Raw genomic sequence first — 22,188 nt, forward strand, 5'->3', positions numbered from 1 at the left:
ACCGGGGTGGAGGTTCGGGGGCAGCACCAGCGGTGTGTCCATGCCCCTTTTGTGACTGACAGCACTTGTTCGGCTGAACGTTTTCTTTCCTGGAAGGGGGTGAGCGTTATTAAGTCCACATTTGGAGAGAGGAGAGATGTGAACATTTGTCTAGAAGGTGAAGAGTTGGGCTGCGCGCGGTTTGACTCTTCAATGTTACCTAGTGGAGATAAAATAGAAAAAGCTTGGAGGGGGCATGTTATTACTTTCCGAAATAGATTTGCAATAACAAAAATTGTCCATCTGAGACCTGTGTTCTCAGTGGTGTGTCCCCAGTATGAACACGATAACAGTCCCGTATGGTTATTTCAAAACTACTGGCTTATGAAAGTATTGTGCCAAAGATCACTTCAGAGAGGTTGTTCTTACCCCCTCAAAAGACTTTGAACTGAGGGAGAGGTACAGTACACATGGAGCCTTTGCAGTTTTGTTGGCTGTTGACGTTAATATTTTGTCCATGAGCTTTAAGATTGCACTTCAAGATTATTCTGAGAGTGCGTTAAACTGGATTTTTTGGCGTCCTTTCTATCATGGATTCCAAGCAATTTCCAGGAAGAATGGAGTGTGTGTGTGTGTGTGTGTGTGTGTTCATATATGTGGAGTATTAACCGAGATAGGTCCATCGCTCTCTTTGTTCTCTTTTTTATGAAAACCAACGTATTATGAAATCAGTCTCAATGGCGGTCTCTGCCGTTCGAGTGTCGTTGTGTTGGCCCTGCTGGTAAGTCTGTGCGGAACGTGTGAGGTGTTTAGGGGCAAACGCTTGGCGGCAGTCCCGAGCGTTGACCACTTCGACCGTGCAGATGCAGTCTTCAGCCCTCTCATCGAGATGACTCATCTGGCCCTCATGAACCTACAGCAAGGCTTTCGTCCACAGGAAGTTTCAGAAAATGGAAGGAGAAAATGTTGAACGGAAAAGCGCCAACGACCTGTTCCTCTCCACTGTGATGTCAGGTGTCTCTGTGCTGTAGTTAGGAAATCGTTTTTATTTGATTAGTGGATGGCAGTTTGCCTGTAGGCCATTTTTTTTTCTCTGACCTCAAAAGGGAGGAGAGACTTTTACCCCCACGCGCCTTTACTCTGTTATGGGCCTTTGTCATCCCCCCCATTGTGTGAGGGCCTCTCTGCCCCAACCCAGTGCCCCCCACTGATTTTAGACTGCCGATTCCTGCGGACCAACTGCTGTTTTATTTCAGTATAAATAGGTCACATGGGCCCAAGGGTGTTTTCCTGAGTCTGCTCTAAATCTGCACTGAGAGAGTCATCCCTCTGGAGGGTGGTAAATCCAGTTTGTTTGTGTTCTGTTTTTATTCCACTGATGTTCACAGTTTAAGGAAAACAAAAAAAGAAAGTTTAGGTGAAGCTTTGTCATTTATTCTGCATACTCTGCAAACAGCCGAAGCATTAGCAATGGAACCGTGAATGAAGCGGTGTGCGAGACATCTGTAAATGTATGGTTGATGGGATTCATTTGTAATTATAGTTCACGGTAGCTTCTGTTTTTTAATTGGTAAATGTGCATCGCCTACCCGTGTCGTTTGTGTTCCACTGTCTGTACTCGGATTAAAAATGACACCCACCTGCTCTCCCAGTTATTAAGGGAAGTTTGCTGACAGCCAATCAGGATTCTTCATGTAGACGCAGGGGAGACTGCAGCAACGTCTGTCCATTGCCAACAGACAGGCAGACAGGGTGGAATGGAACACCAGGGAGTCTTTTTTTCTGCGGCTGATGTATTCTCCGATCACCAGTCATCACCAGCCATTGTTTGACCAGTATTAGCGCAGTTGGTTCGCAGGGACTGATCAGACTATTATTGTAACATGGCAAGGGGATGTGTTTCAGAACCAATCAGAATCCTTCGTAAACTCTATGGTTAGGGCTGCTGGGTGGCTTGTTCTGCTAAGACACTGTTTTAGACTGTGGATAGGCCCGCAGTCTTCTTTCATTTCTGGGCTATGCCAGTGCCAGCTGTGAAAGGCCCTGCAGGACAAGGCACCACTGTATCTAATGTGTGCTAGGGAAGGGAGGGTATCAGTCAGCCCAAGATGGCCGCATGTCATCGTGCACTACCGACACCTGCTGGTTGATTGGGTGTGATAAGAAGCACTGGGTGACATCACGCTTCGGAGGAGAGCACATGCTTGTCTGCGCTCTTCTGGATCAATATTAGAGATAGCAGCAATTGCCGGGCAATATGACTGAGCGTTCCCAATGGGGAGGAAAAGAGGGGAATATGATTAAATAAAAGAAAGAAATCTTGGGTCCAACTCCAGGCTCTTGTCTGTATCCAGAATTCAGCTCCATATCATGGGGGAATGAAGCTGTCTGGTCTCTTGTTCCTCAACTGGACTAAAATGACTTCCCTAATCATATTAGCGTACCCCAGTCAAACTGAGCTGTCAAATCTCATTTCATTTTAAAACCCCTTGTAATCCTGTGGCTTGTGTGCTTGTTTTTCCTCAGTTTTTTTCCTTTGTTGTTATTATTATTATTATTGTTATCATCATCATCAACACCACTATGAATTGTAAAGTAGCACAAAATTAGAGTTTGTGTTCAGAGTGGAAAGCGTTGTTAATTTCTCTCATGTTGTTTTCCTTCCATGTCTGACCTCAATATGGTCCATCCCCCCCCTTCATGGCAGCACTAAACAACCACAGACAGCTCAGCGGGGTCAGCCGCGCCCGGTGCGTTTGCCTGCTGCCGTCTGGGTGCCTTTGAGCGCGCTCGCCGCATCACGCTCTCCCGCCTCGCGCGGGTCTGCGCCGCGGGGTGGATCGGAAGGCCGCGCTCGCTGGCACAGGAAGCTCTCGCATTCCTCTCTTCTGTCAGGGGCATAATTCTCGGACCGTTTTTCTCGGGGGCTCACGTTGTAGTCCCGCGTGTTCCCACCACCACCGACGCGCGGGGCCCCTCCCTCACTACAGGTTGTTTCCAGCGGCTAGCTCTCAAAACACCGCATTCCTTTCCCGAAACCGGGCAGGCATTTCCTGAGGTGAGCCTTAAGCCTTTTAAAATGGAGAGGTTATTTTCTGTCCGCGTTGCTTCGCCTCTCCGCCCACTGTGTATTTTCAAAAGGGCTGTGTTTGTTCCCCTTGCCCTCCCCAGTATTGCCCCCTTGTGCCCCCCCCCCCCCAGCTCCATATGTTGTGGTGTCATTTCACAGCTTAGTTTTGTATATTTATTGAATATGTTGAATATTCTATTCCCCTCCATTTTGGTGCTTTTGATCAAAAGAAGGTATTTCTTGACTTCCTCTTCTTTTTTTGGGAAACCCAATTCCAAAGTCTTGAAACCTTTGTTAAAGTCGGGTGGGGAGATCTCCCTTGTGCCGCAGTCTCAGGAACAAAGTGTTCCTGTTTTAGGCCCCCCCTGCTCCTGCAGTCAACCCCTTGCAAGAGCTGGAATGTCCCCTGCAATGGATATGGGAGTGCAGGGGGGTTCTGTGTACGGGAGGCCGCACGTGCCACCATTACTCTCACACCCAGGAGTGCACCATTTGGGGGTTCTCATTGAGTTATGCTTTGGGTTGGAATGTGGAGCTGCGTCATCCCTTCAGTTCTGGAGCACCTATTCATGTGTGTGATTGAGTCTGAGCAAGATCATTGGCGAATAGGTACAGGGCAAATTTCCCAAAGAATGTATGACAACATACAATATACATTTATTATTTCTAGGCTTTGTAGAAAACAGAATTGGTTACAGAAAACCTAGGGCACGGTTGATAACGACTGCTTTTAGCCATGAATACATGAGCTTAAAGTGCTGTTGGGACCACCAGTGCCTTTCCTTTGAACATCCCCGAGGAGCTTTTTGGAGAAACAGAAGTCAATGTCTGGGGTGATGCCCCTCTTATAAATCAGCAAAGTAACAGAGTGGCTTGGGGAGAGAAACCCAGGAATGTGCCAGTCGGGTAGTAAAAAGTACCTTTATTGAAACCTGCTGAAAAGGGGAATCTTTGTGTTGTGGTTCAGGGAGGATCCATCGTCTTTTCCTCATTCGCTCTCATTTCTCCCATTCAGTCTGACTGACTGAAGCTTGTGTGTTTGTTTTTCATTACTGAAATTGATGCCACTGATGCTGTACAAAGACCATTCATAGAAAAGTTGCGTTTTCTGCTGTTTGTTTCGCACCAGAATACCTCGACAGTGAGCAACAATTCAGTGACACACCAGTCGTCTGAAACTCCCTCTCGGTGGGCACAGTAAGCAGTGGCATGGTCGGGAATGCAGTTTTCGTTGTTTTTTTTTTCTTTTTTTCGTCCGGTTAGCAGCAACAGACAGATAGCTTCATCCTAAGTCGCGGACTTTCATCAAGTGCTCCTCGGGGGCCAGTGGTTGAGGCCCCTCTCCCACAGTTGAGTCAGAATGCCACTCCCTTCATACTCCCACTGGCTTGACCTCCACTGGCCTGGAGGCGGTTTAGGGAATAGCGGATAGCGGAAAATGAGTCAGTGGGAGGTCACCGTCTCAGCGCAGATGTAGAGATGTAGCAATGCTCGGAGAGCTAACCGACACAGGAACTGGATGACTGCCCAAGGTCACAGGTTTACTACGGGGGCTGAAAGTAAGATAAGTGATGTTTGCTGGTAGCGGCATAGTTACACCCTGCTGCTCATGGATTCCTGGATTTTGTGTCCATCTTAGGAGGAAATGACTCTTGTCTTGGTTGACCCTTGAGGGAAGCCGCATTAATCTTTTTCTTATGGGTGTTGTGCACTTGTCACAGAGGTGCATTATAGGAGTCCCTTTTGGTATCAGTGTTGGGAATGGGAAAGTAACTGTTGTTTTTGCCAGTATCTAAGCTTTCTTCGTCATTTTATAATTTCAGAACACGTAAAGCGCACCGACATTACACCATTACACAGGCTTATTGGGATTGTAAAAGTAGTGCAAAGCACGCCTCTTCGGCGATTGCACATGGGGCAAATGACTGTTACAAAGATGTAAACAGACAACGCTGTAAACATGTGGCTAAAGGCATTTACAGTGAGAGCAGCCCCGGGTTTTCTCTCCGAAGTGGAAAAGGGCAATTGGGCCTGAGAGGAAGAGGAACAACTCAGGGGTTTTTCTTCATTTCTCCTGTAGCAGAAAAATATACCGACCTCATGAGAGAGACCAAACCGTTTCTGTTTTCTTTAATAAGCACCCTAATCGCTTTGACGAGCCGCCAGTCGTCATATTACAGATGTTAGACTTAACAATAATGCGGACTTATCACTAAGAAGCATGTAACGGGGAGAACAAGAAGGGAGAGATCGAGCCTCGTCAGGTCTTTCGTTACATAACGGGCTGCGTGTGGCACTGGGAATATTTTTCTGCTCAGACTGGTTTGGACCGCCTTTCTCTGACCGAATGAAATCCACCTCATGGAGACAAAAATCAAGCGCATATGTTAGACCTGCGTCTTGTTTTCAGAGGCGAGTCAACGCGGAGTTAAGAAAACAGCTCGGGCCCCGAGTGCAGCGTGCTGAGGTCGGAGGCCCGCGGCCCCGTGGGAATTGTAGGCTCTTCATCTTGGCTCTCAGGGAGTCCTGATGACCTGAAAATCAGCCATTTGCAAAGCTGTAAAATGTGTTGTGCTTTTTTTTTTTTTGTTAGACCAGGAAAGATGGTGTTGATCGACCATTCAGAAACCATTCAGAGTAATGTTTGAAGTCAGTTCCTAAAATGGAGAACAACATTTATGTTTATTTAACACGATTTCTCCTTCCTGTCATTCTGAGCTAATTTGTGTTTCCTGAGAGACAGGCTGGCTGTTGGAAATTAGAGAGAAACGACGAACAAATTTGTGAATTATGATGTACGTACAAAACAACATTCTGGTGTTCATCTCGATTAAATTCTACAAGAACGGGTCACGTTTTTTTAAACTCAGGTAATCAGTGGTTTCTGTTCAGATTTCATACATTAAGCATGACATCTGAAGTTGTGAAAACTGAATAGAAACCGCTCATTGCCTGCAAGAGAAATGTGTGAACTGTTCTTGTAGAATTTAATTGAGATGAACATGAAGATTTCTTTATGTGTGATACAGTCCTAATTAAATTCCAGGAGACCAAATTTATGAATGAAGCTGGCGGAGAGAGGCCGCATGTGGATTCAGACCCATGTCTGTGAACGATTTTAATTTGGGACCTCTATTACTGAGCCGCCTTCTTGGAACAACACGAGAGAGCTCCCAATTCCCCACATGGTCATGCTGGATTTGATTGAAAAATTCAAATTGAAATGCTATTTCGGTGTGGAGGGGATTAAACTGTCAGTCACGGACAAGGGGGTCCAATCAGCACTTTGCGACCTGCAGACGATAGGTTATTCTGGAGCTTGGGCGGGACAGAGCTGCCCCAACCGACACGCGTCATTTTTTTCAGTAAAGTTATTAATATTAAGAGAATCGTGATCTGTTGAAATTCTATATTTTGTTTTATTTTATTTCTTTTAATCTTGAATGGTGATAGGAATAATACCACTTGCTTTTGGGAGTATTATGTAACTCATGGGAAGCCACAGGACACTTTAAGCCAAGCATGGACTTTTAATTAAACATTGTATCACAGATTACTCATAATGCACTTGAGTCGTGTTCCTATTGGTGCAATGATGCCTTGAGACTGTCGAAAATCACAGTTAATCTCACAGATCTGCCTTGGCATGGAGTTTGTTATCCTTGTAATGGAGTTTGTGATTAATATTTCTATGCTGCAGTAAGACGCCTGACCAACATAATTGACTTAATTTGTCATAGTGTTCTGTGGTGTTAAATCAGAAATGCCTCAGTTTGCTATGGGCTACCGCCTAATAACCCACAATCAGATTCCTCATTCTGACTGTTTTTCTCTGCTATGAGTGACGATTCAAATGGATTTTGCCTGTGGTTATTTTGCCTTGCTGCAATGTCTAGACCTTTTGAGAAATATGCGTCTTTTAAGGTTGGAACGAATGCCGTGTTCAGAGAAAATAACAAGTGCTGTCTTTCCTCCTGGCACCAGATGGCGCTGTGTTCTCTTGGCCAAAATTAGAACTGGCCAGTTAGCTCAGTATCTGCTGATCCTACGCAGTTTAGTCTTGTTATAAAACATTTTTTAAATTCCTTGTGTTGCACAGTAAGATGTGATTATATCACCCATCTATCCCGATCAATGAAGAATGCAGTGCATGGTCAATTTCAGATTTAAAGAGGACACATTGTCTACATAGTACAGGCTGCTATATGAATGTCAATCTGGTAGTATAGTTGTTTTGTTCCTCAAAATCTTATAATAATAAATTGTTGTGGAATTTAACCCAATCATCCTTTGTTTAATGTGGGCAACATAACTGTGTAATTGCTTTACAGTTGCATAAATACTGTTTGAGTACAATGGAAAAACATTGTATATATTAAAGGCTTGTGGTTAGAATAATGGTTTGGAACATGCATATAGATTATGTCAATGATTGGTGCACGGATTAGATTTAAGTTTTTGAACACAAATATATACAAGGATGTGTAATTACACCAGCCACTAACATCAGCAGTACATCCATAACTTCCCTGTGGCCTTTTTCTTTCTGTTTCTTTCTACTTCTCCATTTTCTTCTTTCTTTCTCTTTCCGCCCTTTGTTTCTCTGCGTCTGCTTCCCACCATCTGTCTGTCTTTACTTGTTTCTACCCCCCACCATCACCACCACCGCGTTTCTCCTCACAGTTTCTCTCCAGGTACTCTGACCAAACACATTACATGTGGAAGAGCCTGCTGGGCACAAAGCTGTCAGGTCACCAGGCCAGTGAACACACTCGAGCCAACACAGCAAGTATTAACTTGCAGTTTTTTGTGAAATTGTATTGCAGAAAGTAAAGTTGTTATGTGTTTGTTTGTTTGTTTGTTTGTTCAAAACGCCCCTCCTGTCTCCCGGCCTGTCTGAAAAGAAAGTTGTGTAAGTTTTTGAGATGTCCATTAATATGATTCCTGTAATACGGTGTTTTGAGTCCAAATGTCAGTAGTGAATTTATCACTTTATTTCATGTATGTTGTACTTAATTGGTCATTTGTACTTTTTATTTATGCCCTAACACTCACTTAGATCAGAGGTCAATGACAGTCTATGAAGAGAGATTTACTATCGATATGACACGCCAGGGAAAAGTCTCAGGCGGTTAAAACCTTTAAAGGGTTTCATTTCACACTGAGACCAATGGCATTTATCACGCTTCTGTATTGCCGTTCCCCCTTCACAAAGGGTTAATGGGGAAAACGGACCCTCCATCAGCACAGCAGGAGGTTTCCTCAACTGCAGTTGTCTATCCGTCCTCTAAAAATGTCACAAAAGTAGCTATATATCTGGGTTCAATGAGCACTAATACCCAGAAGAATGTACACTGTACATATTTTTCTGGCTTTATTGCTCAGTGTACCCCGATTTTAAAATGGGTACATTTTCTTCCCAAAGGGTTTGTTGGCTGTACTTTCAATCAAATCAGCATGCACATCAGGTACATTTACAATCCCAATTTTACCTTTAGGATCAATGATTTTTCACATTTGGCTTGAGGCATTTATGGTTGATGGAGCTTTACCAAAAAATAAATAAATAAATAAATAAATAAATAAAGGAAATCAGCACTTCAAAGAAACTTCTGCCCAGACTAAACTGCATTATTATTCCTTCTCATTTGTCAGTGTGCCTTTGCTTATTCACATTCTTTCCACAGGAGCAGAGCTTGACACAGTGAGAAACGCCCCTCCGTCTGTACACTTTGGTCCTGTTTATGTCATGTACACCCCCTGCGGTCACATAGTACCAAGCTCAGTTGTATGCCAAGTTAAGTGAAAAAATGGTGACTCCGTAGTCTATGGCAGAGCTGGATTCACAGCAACCTTTCAGGATCGTTTGTCTTTCATTGTTTGTTTTTGTATTGCATCAGTAGCACCTGTTTCCCTCCACCGTAGCACAGTGTGATATGAATTTATCCATTTATCTTAAAAGGGCTTCCAAATGTGGAAGAGAATGAAAAGGTTCCAGTAACCATGGCACCCACCGCGTTACTTAGTACAGTGAAAAGAATACCTGTTTACCTCCTTGGCATAGACGGTGTGTATCAGACAAACTCAGCCTCTTGTATCTTATGTTTGAGATTAAAGGCATAGTAACCCTAAAAATGTTATTCATTCATTTTCCTACCCAGAAAAATGTTTCGCCTGCTCTTTTGGCAGATTTAAATGGCAATTTTAGTGGGGGATTTTTGATCCCCTGCCCCCAAACCCCGTTTTGTATTTTTTTTTATAAAACAAGCGTAAAATGGGTTGTGCTTTTCTGTGATGACTCACTGTCTGAGGGAAGAACAGACAACTAGCTTCTCACATCAGTCAGATGCGTGTGCACCCAGAACCTGGCAAGCGAGGCTGCACGTACACACTCATTTATTCACTCACTCACTTTTTCTCTCTCTCTCTCACGCACACACATCCAAGTCCAAGATGACATAATAGAATGTGATGAAACCAGTAATCACCAATGGCCAGTTCCTACTGAATGCAAATTGTTTATTTTAGGAGCATCCTTACCTGTCACCTTGCATTACACTACATTTCCAACAGTGTGTGGACACCTGAACATCACGCCTATTTGTATTTGTTGAACGTCTCATTCCAAAACCATGGGCATTAAAATGGAGCCCCCTTTGCTGCTGTAACAGCCTGGGAAGGGTTTCCATTAGATTTAGGAACATGACTGCGGAGATTTGCTTCCATTCAGCCACAGAAGCATTACTGAGGTTGGACACTGATGTTGGGCTTACAGTTGGCATTGCAATTCATCCCAAAGGTGTTTTATGGGGTAGAGGCCAGGGCTCTGTGCAGGTCAGTCAAGGTCTTCCCCACCAAAATCAGCAACCTGTTTCTTTATGGACCTTGCTTTGTGCATGGTGGTATTGTCATGCTGAAACAGGAAAGGGCCTTCCCAAAGTGTTGCCACATAGTTGGAAGTGCACAATTCTTTCCAATGTAATTTTATGGTGTGGCATTAAGATTTTCCTTCCATTATTCTTCCTCCTCCAAATTTCACAGTTGGTAATATTCGAGCCAGTACAGTTGGCACTATGCGTTCCGCCAAACCCATGTTTGTCCGTCAGACTGCCAGATGATTCATTACTGCAGCGTGATTCATTACTCCAGATAACACATTTCCACTGCTCCAGAGTGCTTTACACCACTCCAGCAGACGCTTCACATTGCATACGTTGATCTTAGGCTTGTGTATGGCCATGAAAGCGCATTTCAAGAAGCTATTTACAAACAGTTTTCGTGCTGACATTGTTTCCAGAGGTCGTTTGGAACTTTGTTGTGTGTGTTGCAACTGCGGACAGATTTATTTTTATGCACTACACACTTCAGCACTCGGTGTTCCCGTTCTGTGAGCTTGTGTGGCCTACCACTTTGCAGCTCAGCTGTTGTTGCTCCTATACGTTTCCACTTCACAAGAACAACAATCACAGTTCACTGGGGTAGCTCTATCAGAGCAGAAATTTGATTCTGAAAATGGTGCAAGTAATGGAACTGGCAAAAATCACAGAATCCGTGACACCCTCAACTTCCGTGGCAAACACTTAATTATGATCAATAAACGACACAAACATCAGACACCGAAAGACGATTGGTTCAAAGAAACAGGAGCAATTATTATGTTGTGGTTTAAGTCTGGGTCATTGCTCGTTGTAATCTTAAAAAGGACCTCGGAACATCTGCGTTCATAGATGGTATTTTTCACCAGCACTTTGGCTCTTTTTTCTGCATAAAAAGCACAGAATGTTTTGTTAACGCGACCAGTCAAGGTAAAAAAAGAAAAGAATGAAAAACATGCATGTTTTTGGTTAATTATCTCTTTCACTTCAGCTGTCTTAAGACCGTGAACACAAACGTTATGTCAAATGGTAAATATTACGGCAAGGGCATTGTGATTCTGCCCGGTCACTTTGGGCTCGGTTGATAACAGGCGGTCATCATGACCACTTGATGAGAGAAACAGCCGGATAGAATTTTCCAAGCTGCTGCCCCAAAGATACAAGTTCTCTTGCGACCGCAGCTATTGTTGCATGCCCCCCAATTCTGTCCGCAAGGAGCAACCACCAACAGGCAAGTACCAAAACAATCTTCACACATTCTCCAATATTTACTAAACATGTGGATGTTACTAAACGTGGGAATATTGAACACTTACGGTTCACAGCCTGGCCTCACTGAATGTGGCCGCTGGTCGTGTTTCCTGGATAGGGCCCCTCCATTTTATTTGTGTGTGTGTGTGTGTGTGTGTGTGCGTGTGTGTGTGTTTTACATTTCCTGCAAACACACAGCACGTAGGACACTGAAGCAGAACCAAACAGATGAATAGTTTTTTTTTTTCTCTCTGGACATCTGGGGAAGTTCATTTGGATTTATTTTGTCTTCAAGGTCGGCTCCCTAAGCAGCACATCGATTGAATCAGCCGGTTCCCGGTTCTGATGATGTCAGTTGCTTTATTTCCTACTCTCTCTCCTGGTCATTTCAAGGTGGTGTTTTGCATGTGAGTTCTGGGAAAGTGTGCGCATGTATGTGCGTTTTGAAGGGGTAATTTATAGTTTAGCTGCAGTAGCCATTCCCGGACTATGCAATACAATGGGCCCTACTACTACTGTTGCGTGGCAGTGCTCAGACTACTGAGAGAGGGGCAGTGACTCCAATTCAGCTGTGGAAAATCAGACCAAATTAAATTAAGAGATGTCAAGAATTCCTTTGATGGGGTTTGAAACCATACAAGTTGAACACTCATGAAAATTTGCCTGCCAAGTAATGAAGTTGTACAAGAACATAGCATACAATTGTTTTGTAAGTATTGGCCTTGTAAGAATCTGTGTGACGTGAAATGGTTATTCTTCATTCAGACTGCCTCAACCTTGTTTCTCAGTAAAGCACATCCTGTCTTTTGAAAATATTGTGTGATAAATTATAAAATACATTGTAAATAATTTATAGTAAAGTTAAACGTATTGTTTGGCGTAAATTAATTTTTATCACCATGTAAGAGAGAATTGATCATTTGTTCACACAGTTGCCATGGTCACTGAGGTCAGTTGCGGGTCACCAATGGTAGTATTTGAACTCCAGAACTAAGTGTAGAATTTAAGATCAATGTGGTAACACAAGACAGCCAGTGAGCTCTGCTCTCTCTGTACAAAGTATTCTATTTCAGATGATTAACTGCTTAAGAAATTACACCACTGCCCACCTTTGTGTCAGGGTATAATGTTGTTAAAATAGTAAAAGTATCAGATTTAATGATATGATTTATATGTCTGGGAATAGACAGACTGCTGAAACCGTTGAGTCCCTTTTTTCCACCTCTTCTGGTTGTGAGTTAGGCACAATCTCGTCTCAGTGCTCTGAAATATGGGCACTTTTTTCAGCTCTGCGCTCTTTCAATTCTCTTGTTGATTCCTGGAATGCTTCTAGCCTTATGACTGTGTGAAATAATTGCTTCGTCTCTTGGCCAGATGGCAATCTCATGGTCTTGAATTTTATTTATTTTTTGTTTTGTTTTTCTTTTTGCTTTCATTTCAGTGGGATTTCGGAGATGCAGTATTGATCCTATAGACTGAGAGAGTGTCGGTGTTATTAAGGCATTGGATTACAGCCTGCACGTGGCTTTGTGGGCCCACCGACTGCACAGGGCTATGGGATGAAATGAAGTTCATGACCCTAGTACAGAGCACACTCTTGCAGTACATGACTTTTGGTATTATTGGTTGTTTTACATTTCAGGAGACAAAAATGCTTTCACGAAACTCCAGCCCCCATTTTCTTCGGACCTTTCATCATTTCATTTCACTGATGTTTGTACTGGTACATACAGTCGCATGGGTAGCGCATAAGAATACACAGAATACATAGTCTGTATCAAATACCTTTGCCACAGTGTTGCCTAGCATTGGACAGGCTGTAATTTTGTGTAAATCCGTTACTTTTTGTAAAAAAAATAATTTTTAAAAAAACCCTTTGTGGGACAAGCCTGGGCCCTGTAACTTAAACACTCAATTTTTACACCTGCTATTTAACCCCTCGTGCAGATGCCAAATCTTGGAAATCCTTAGCCCATTATAGTATTCTATTTAAGGCTTTACTGCTGCAGACCTAAGCATCACAGAGACTTGGATAAAGGCGTAAATGAAGCAAAGTACTGGTACAATACTGACTTAGATTAGTTAACAGTCATGATTTAGGCTGAAATAAAGTGCCGCAAATGAAAATCTTATCACAAATGCTAAAATGAAGTTGTTCTCCTTTAGTTTGAAATGAAATACTGAGATCCTGGATCATAAACTCCTGAACCGCAGGTGTCCAAAAGAGGGTGATATGCAGAACTACTAAAGATCTATGAAGCAAAAAGTTAGCAGTGTACCCTGGTGTCTCTTACTGTCTCCATATCTATCCAAAATATCTAAATTGTGCATTGCTGTACATCATTACATAATCAGATTTCACTACAAATCAACTGTTTTGACTTCTGCATCACTTTCAAATGAGAGTGACTATCTTTTCATCAGTAAAGATACAGCATCTTGGGTCCAAAAATATAACAAAATCTCTCAAAAAATGAGTAAAATGCTTTTTGTCCATTATAAAAAATTTAGAAATTTGCCCCTCTATGATTGTTGTAGATGAAACATTGGTATCATATTGAAAAAGTATGCAAAAACATTGTGACATAATGTGGTACACACACCTAAATATATAATCATTCACTTTTGCGTGTTTTTTGTAAACACACAGCATGAGTGTACAAACCTTTTCAGCAATGACCCCATGATATCAATCCATGCTTTTCACGACCCAAACTTATGTAATTTTCGTTAATAACAATGAATTAATAATTAATTGTTCAACTGCTGACAATAGCCATGTTTTTAATACCTAAAAGCTAAATGAAAGGATAAAACTTACTAAAATTAGTAGGCAATTAATCACAAGTTTTATTTTTTCTATTTAGCATCTGTTTGTATAACAGAATAACATTAATTAATACTAACACCTTTTTCATACAAGCTTAATTGCATTGCAATACTGCTGCAAGCCACACAATACCTCGATACCATGGCCAAATAGATATCGCCCAGGAATTAAGTTTGGCAGAATGACCCACAGTTCGTGCAATGCTAGCCAAGCAAGGGCATCAAGGACAATAACTCTAAGCAGTTTGATAGAGTGCAGTGGAAATTACGTGGGTCACCTCTCTCTTCATTGAAAATGAATAACTGCTTACAAGATTGCCGCAGAAATGCCATATATGGTGTACATCCGGCGTAACTCGTAATGATTTCACAACCCAACAGATATCTCCGGTCGAGACAAACAGTTTGCGCACTGCTGCTCTGCAGTATGTAATCTTTTGTTGCATGGGCATCATCTGTGTGGGGGTCACAGACGAAGGCAGAAAAAATAATAAAGGGAAATAAAATGGACATGTTGCATCCAATAGATCATGGCTGGCACCATTGCAATCTCCATCGCAATATTGCCAAGGGGTGGCAGAAAGACTCGAGCCATGGCTGATCAGAGGGGTACAGTTCCTCACACAATTTGGCTTCAGAGGTCCTGCAGGCATAGGTGCCACTAGTTCGTTAAGTGCAATCTACAATTCAATACAGATGAGGAAAAAGGAGGATTTAACAGAATGTTGATTATTTCTTTCGATGCTCTCCCAACAAAGAGATTAGAAAGGGTGTTTTTTGAGACTTCACAGTCTGTGAAATGGATTCCTGGCATCTCTCCTCCAGCGTAGTGTGGCTGGCAAAAAGAGCTCTTATCGCCACAGAAGCCTGAACCAACATTTCCCCCCTCCCTCCTAATTCTGTCATCTCTGCTTATCTACAGTATGCTGAGTTAGCAGCTACGTTTGTCACTGCTCCCAAAAGCCAATCCCTGGCCTTGAAAACATTTTGTCCCAGAACTTGTGGAGGAGTAGCGTGGAATCCAGAGGTGAGAAGGGGAGGGTGCAGCTGCCATTGCGGTTAACATGTCAGAGGCCGGGACACAGGCAACGCTCTGACTCACACTTATTTAATTTCACTGTAATGGCCCTGACGTATGGCCCACTCCTATTGATATATGATGATAATGCAGGGGAGAGGCAATAAAAATAGCATTTCCCAATAGCACTCGCCACCCCCCCCCCCCCCCACCTTTCACTCCCCCTGGCCCTCTCCCACCTCCCCAATCCAGTGAGAAGGGAAGTAAAAAAGGGTATAACTCTTCAAGGTATTTTCACTGAAATGGATCTGCCAATGCTTTTTGAATAATATGTTATTGTTGCCAGGGACTGGCAGTCCAGGGAGCAATGCTTCACGTTATTTATGAGGACTCACCGAGGCGGAGGCTGTGAGGTTTCCATCAGGCTCCCGAGCGCCGTCTGTTGGGGGGGGGATACACCCCAGCGGGGGGGTTAAGGTAGTCTCATTCCCTTTGGGTCGAGTCCCACTCCTCATCCTACCGGTATTACCCCCCCATCTACACGCTCATGTTCATCAGAGTTAGTGCTCCTGAGAGAATGATTCATTGTTCGGGCTTCCGTGCGGCACGCTGAGGTGCGGCTCAGAGGCGGGTCGTGGTGGAGGAGAGCGACTGCTGACGAGAGGGGAAAAGGCCGAGCGCTCAGACCGAGAGAGAGAGTGAGAGAGGACTCGGACTACCACAGCTAGAGCCACGGCGGCTCGAGTTCAAACGCATTATTTTTAGAAGCAAGATACAAATTACTGGCTTTTTCCAAAAGCCGGAACGGTTTTGCGCAACCGGCGGGGAGGCGGCTCTGATTGTTTTTCAGAGGGGAGGCTCATTTTGTTCCGCTGAAAACCAAACAAACCTTTTGTTCGCTTTGGTGGGAAAATGGCGCTCGACATTTTGAACATGTTTTCTGTAACCCAAAGGTGTAAAAACAGTAACGTTATACATTTGAAGAAGATCCTGTGTAGTGCCGAGGCACTGCCTACTATCGAGGGGTGCGGTCGATCCACCTTTGGGGTGTGCTTACATTGGCCCCATCTCACCTCCCCTCTTATTATCATTCACTGTCAGCCACCCTGATGAAAGCAGCTTCCCAGATCAATGCAGCACACCCCCCCTTCTACTGATGACTGAAAGGGCTTACACTCTCTGTCAAAACACAATAAACTCTGCCTTCTTGCTTGTTTATTTCTCCTGCTCTGGAACCCTCAATGTCCCAATACACCTGTGCCGGTTGGAAAAACAACATTCCACTTTCGCTGAAAATCATATCAAATCATCGGTAGAACAAGATAGAATTTCTGGAAGTACTTCTTGCCAGAAGTCCAAACCCTCACTCCCCCCCCCTTCCCACTCCCAGCACGAATGTTAGTTTAGGAACAGTTTTCTGGCAAAGAAGATGCATTCATAGCCATTTACGTTATTCTCTTGCACCCACCCCCATCACCTTTGATGTTTTTCTCTCTGAAATACTTCGCAGCTGCTAAATTAAAGTTGTTTTGTTCTTTGGGGTGGAAAAAATGGGTCCATAGCAAATATCATGGCTTTCATACAGCCAATCCAGCGGGGGTTTTGGATCAACTATTAACAATGAGTTGGAGTTCTAATTGCCGTGGGGTTTGAAAATCAGTATACAGCACAATCCATGTTACAGAACTCCAATGAAGACTGCAATGATCACACACATATTGTAAGGGTCTTCTGAATTTTATGAACATGTACAGAGTATAGTTCATTACTTTGCACATACCAGGCTGACTTTCCTTCATTAGGATCTGCATGTAGCAGCTGTCCACAGTGTCTGCAAAAATACTAAAGCTTGGCATTGTGATTAGCAAAGGTAATGGCAAACAATGTTCCTTTCCTCAGCCCAAAACAACCCACTGAGGAGACCGGCACAGTGTTCTCTATCGCAATGAAAACAGTATTTGTGTGTTCAGCAGAACACCATGTTTGCCTTCCTCCCCGTCCAGAGCCCAGTCTTCTACATGTCCTGAAATGAATACTTTTTTCTACATTCAGGTCTGAGGGTCCAGAGAAGTACAAGAGAGATTCTGATCAGGGCAGAAACTCCCGTTTTGCTTTTTATTTTCCTGGAAGTGATAACCCCTGATAAAACTAAAAAAGATACACAATTTCGAAGGTGAAAGCACTCAAGTTACCAACATAGGAAAAGCAAACTATGAAATCCACTCTGTTATGGCATTTATTTATTTTTTTATTTTATTTTATTTTGTTTGTGGTTGGACAGCTGTGAAATGATCAATGCTTTTTCTAAGCATAGATATGGTATGTTATTGGTATTGAACCTTGGCCAGCATATTTTCAAGATTTCACAAGATTTATTTAGTAAAATAAGCCTTTTTTTCTACAATGAACTGGTAATAATGTACTGATGATATCTTGGAGTTCTACAAAAATGTTCTCTTCTGTACATGCAATTATATGGGTGGAAGCCACAGTGATTATTTTGGCTCTGTAGCTCCATCAACCAAATGCTGTTTTTCAAATGTCCAACAAGGCTATGTGGATATCATGAATCCATTATGGACAAGTATGGTGCTTTTTGCAGCTTCTACTCACGAGTAGATGCCAGATTGAAAAAAAGATGGCTTTCCTGCTCTCTCTCTTTACCATGATGCATTGCAGGCCATTTCTTTCCAATATGCTCAATTTATGGAAAAAGGCCATGTTGAAAACTACAGCATCAGGACGGTGTGCCTCTCTCAGTTCCCATCAATGTCCACTTAGGTGCTCACACACTTTAAAGGGGTGGGACACGGATGTTATCACTGCAATGATTGCTTGCTGACAGCCAGTGCGGGTTCTCCTCAGAACACTCCAGAGCGGTTTCACAGAGTCTGCACCGGTAACCGTCCCTGCCCTGTATCAGAATAACTGGGTTATTTGATAATCACCTCGAGCCCATCAGTTCACTTGACTTGGCTTGATATGTTCTTCTAAGAGACTGCCAGCTCCTCTCCCTCGCTCGCTTTTCAGGGTCGTCCATTTTGAATTTTAATGGGGGGGGGGGGGGCACTTCTGCTCCCTCTGCTGTATAATCACGTTTTCGGCATGCCACAACAGTGTGGAGCGGGCGTCAGGGGAGCGCACTCGACCTGAGGGGTCACTGGTTCAAATTCCACCGATGTCACACCCGAGTCGGCTCTTTATTCCACAGATACTCTTGGGTTATAGGAACATAAATGCTTAGCACACCACAAAATGTTTTACCAGTCACACAACGTCTGTCTCCAATGTCCAGCGTGAGGCTTGCATAATGCTCTTTCTAATTAATGATTGCATAGTGCGGAATAACATTCTTATTCCATTCTGATAACAGATGATGTCCAATCTCTTATTAATTGGATATGGTTGACACTTGTGAAATCCCATTAGACCTAACATTTCAAATAACTCATTCATTAAAACATTTTTGTGAACCAGGCTAACAGAACCAGTGGTGTATGAAGACAGTTGTTTATTGGGAAGTTATGATTACTATCGTGATTAGTGTTCTCTGTTTGTGCGTTCCATTAAGTTTATGATGTAGTTTATTTATTTATTTATTTATTTTTTTGTTTGTCTGTCTGAAACACAAAGCATGTTTCTCAGAGGAACGCTCTGGATTTTTTCCATATCATATGCACTCCTGGTCCACCGTAGATTACCCCGAAGAAAATAGTGCATAGAACTACTCCTGCATTTATGTTGTACCCTGAATATAAAGTTTAAACTATGTACACTGTTGCACATTGAACAACTCACGGTACTGGAAGTTCAGATGTAGGAAATGGGCAGTTTGACAATGGAATTGCGTTTTTGGTTATACTAACAACAACCAGTGGAGGTTAATGCTAGGTAACATGCTTGCATAAATACAATAAACATATAGTCTATAGTTTATTATTATTCTCAGTGTACCCTTGCATCACAGTCCCGTAGCACTTTCTCTCTGTTGATTGCCATTTCAAGTTCAGTCGGGATAAACCAATTCGCGTGTATTATATAAATTTGAACAAGATAACGTATTCCTTGAACGCGCTGCCTGTAGCCTACTGAAATGTTATGCATGTGCTGCAGCGCTGGTTTATCACTCGTGCCCTTTTACATAGATGGGTCCAACTGCTAATTTCGAGGCAGCATGTGGCAAGCTTTCGCCAATACCAAGCTACGTTCGTTTATTTTCTGCTCTGAAAAATACGTTTATTACGACGAGCAAACTGTTGTGGGAAGCGTAAATATTTACCTGTATTTATTTATTCCACTAGTACTTCGTTGGAAAACGGTCATATCCATAATTATGGTGTGCACAGTGTGCCTGGGAGTACGGCTGGGGGCGCCACTGCATAGAGCTGAGGAACGTTTATTTTTAACTGCTCTTTGAGCCACAAATGGCTGTTTGAAAAGAAAATAAAAAAATCGCACAATGATTCTCTCTTCTGACCTACAGTGACATAAGGAACTCTCGGGAGGGGTGTAACCTCCACTTTTGGACCTTCCTGACAAATTTGAACAATTTATTTTGGCCAAATCACAGGCTAGGATTAATTATGTTTAATCCTTTGTTCCCCGAGGACAAATGGTTTCAGCATCCTGTGCAAGTAATGTGAGATATCTCATATGGGATGAATTTACCCCCTATTGAAACGCATCCACCCGGAATTTGAGAATTCACTTCTTTTTTTCTTTCTTTCTTTTTTTGTCTCAGGTTGTGTACATCAAAATCTTTTCTTTTTTTTCTCTCGTGTATGAACTGCTTTTCCTAGTATGTCCTTTTAAAAATATATAATAATTTGACCATTTATGAGATCAGCTGCATATGAAATCATTTCGCAGCAGTCCGCAGCTGGAACCACAGCTCTGTCGGACCTGAGGAAAGCCAGGGGAACCCACACAGACACCACGGCAGTGGTGCTTGTGGGGAACAGGCAATGTTTGATTCCAGCCGACTTTGAGGGCAGACTTTCCTTCCAGGCACAGTGCTGTCGCCGTGCGTATGTTCGTATCCCACGAGCCAGCTTAGGGTTTCCCCTCTTTCCTCTATTCCTGATTTCTTCCTCTTTGATCAGCAGGAAACACCCTCCCTCCCTCCCAAGAAAAAACAGCCCTGCGATCAAAGATTGCCAAGCGTAAAATCTCAGCCTGTCTGTAAGCCATCGGATCATCCCCGCGGAAAGCACCATTGCCTATTTTCATTATCCAGCACAGTGCACGGCTGCAGATTTCTCTCGAGAGGTCAGCCCGGATTGCAAGTCTGACGCGTGTAAGCAGTATTCATGGATAATGTAAGCAGATTTCCTGGCTGAACGCTTTAATGATGGATAATTTCGCTTTGGAGGTGGAGAGTGGAGGGGTCAATCAACTTGTGTCTTTTTCTGTTTATATAAACAGTGGAAGACTGAGCTATCGTTTAAAATGCATCAGGTACATACCCACAAGTCCTTACGCCAAAACAAGCTAATATAATAAGGTTTACTCTGACATGGAATTAAAAATAATTAAACCACTGCAGCTTGCCACCAAGCTAGGAAAATCATGGCTTGTTTGCCAAAGGAAGGGCAAGGCTTTCCACTGGATAAAAGCTCTTTAAAGTTCAGAGGAAAATCGGTGCTGTAGCATCTACCTTTAATTTGATTTCACTTCAATAATCAGCTATTTAAGCATGGGAATGGCAAATAATGAACACGTTTAATGAATATATACTATACATTTGAAGCCATTAGAAATAATGTAGAATGTAACCGTTTAGGCTCTGGATTATTTATTTATTTATTTTTGGTTGTTTTTCCCACCTGAATATCACATGACTTAGGGAGGGATCCCAACGGCAGCTAATGGAAACTGGCAGCAGGCAGTCCCTAGGGAGGGGCTATATTTGTGCCGCGATCCTGAAATGGAAAGCGTGGGTGTGGCACAGCAGTGACGGCCGTGCGGAGATAGCGGCACAGGAGCGCGGAGAGGCAGACCGCCGTGTTTACCGCACGCTCCGACCGCGCATGTCAAACAGACGCGGGGAAAGAGTGGGAGGGCGAGGGAGAGGAGCTGGGGCAGAGGTCGCGGTGGTCGCGCTTTCGCGACTCGTGCAGCACACCCTCGGGGGACAGCACAGCCTTGCGAGTCCTCGCGCCGCAGCTCAAAGCGGGGCAGCCCACGAGAATATCGGCGCATAAAAAACGAAGCTGCCCTGGCGTCTCGATCCGCGGGGATTTGCGGAGACGCGGAGGAACAGATGGCCATTATAATTGAGTGTTGATTAGACTGAGAGAAATGATGCCCTGACAGCGCTGTGAAGAGCCTATAGATGTGCACGCACACACACAGTCTCTCTCTCTCTCTCTCACGTATGGCACGCCCACCCGAATGCGTGGCAGAGAGTCTCCATGGCGTCAAGTCAAACCAAACTCTTCTCTCTCCCCCTCTCTCGGTGCCTACGCCTGTGTTCATGTGGGCCCGCGTGCGCCCTCGGACTTGTAGTCGTGTTCAGCGCTGGCTGTGGATCTGCACCAGCGATTCCTGCGGTCCCCGCCTTCTGCTCTGAGCCCTATGACCTGAGCACTCACCCTCTGGCTCTCCCTTCCCACAATTCAGTGCTGCACCTCACGCTGTGCATCACATGGTCCCGTGGACCACAGCAAATGCCAGGAATGAGCAATAATCAGGGGCGGGTGAGAACCGACCTTTAAACTTGTGTTCTTTCTCATTCTGTTTCAGATTTTATTTGGTTGCCTTGTTTTTACTTGTGATTAACAACTTCTTAATTTTAGGTTAAATAAGGCAGTTAGACCCGAGCCAAACGTTATCTCATATCTTTGCTGTAATCACAGTTAATTGGAACTTGATCTCTGTGCTTTATTCGAAATGATTAAATGTAAAAGTGCTCAGAGGTAATTTAGTTGCATCAGATATACATAATTAAACAAAAAGGGAATCAGTTGCTGATTTACGATCCTTGCTAAAAACTGGCAAAGAGTAGAACTTGTAAGAAAAAAATCCCCTAAAAAAGGTTTCACCCGGGCTGATGGGCCTGAACGGTGGGATGACAGAAGCGACAGGCTAAGCTTTCGCGAAAAGGCAAGGAAGGCAAGGCTTCGGTCCGCAGGGCAGTCCCGTCGCGTCGCTCGCTAGCGACTCTT

The 22,188-nt window shown here is 43.5% G+C and overlaps 1 protein-coding gene and 1 long non-coding RNA gene across 5 annotated transcripts in view; both read left to right on the forward strand.

Annotated features, from left to right (window-relative positions):
- Positions 1-22,188, forward strand: part of slc7a14a (solute carrier family 7 member 14a) — an 80,813-nt gene that overhangs the window by 5,001 nt on the left and 53,624 nt on the right. The gene's annotated exons all lie outside the window — the stretch shown is intronic.
- Positions 3,285-9,305, forward strand: LOC135256711 (uncharacterized). The gene is made up of 2 exons (XR_010330490.1): positions 3,285-8,517; positions 8,737-9,305. It is a non-coding gene; the product is annotated as an uncharacterized LOC135256711 (long non-coding RNA).

This window comes from Anguilla rostrata, chromosome 6 (genome assembly GCF_018555375.3).
Source record: "Anguilla rostrata isolate EN2019 chromosome 6, ASM1855537v3, whole genome shotgun sequence".
Classification (NCBI taxonomy): Eukaryota; Metazoa; Chordata; class Actinopteri; order Anguilliformes; family Anguillidae; genus Anguilla; species Anguilla rostrata.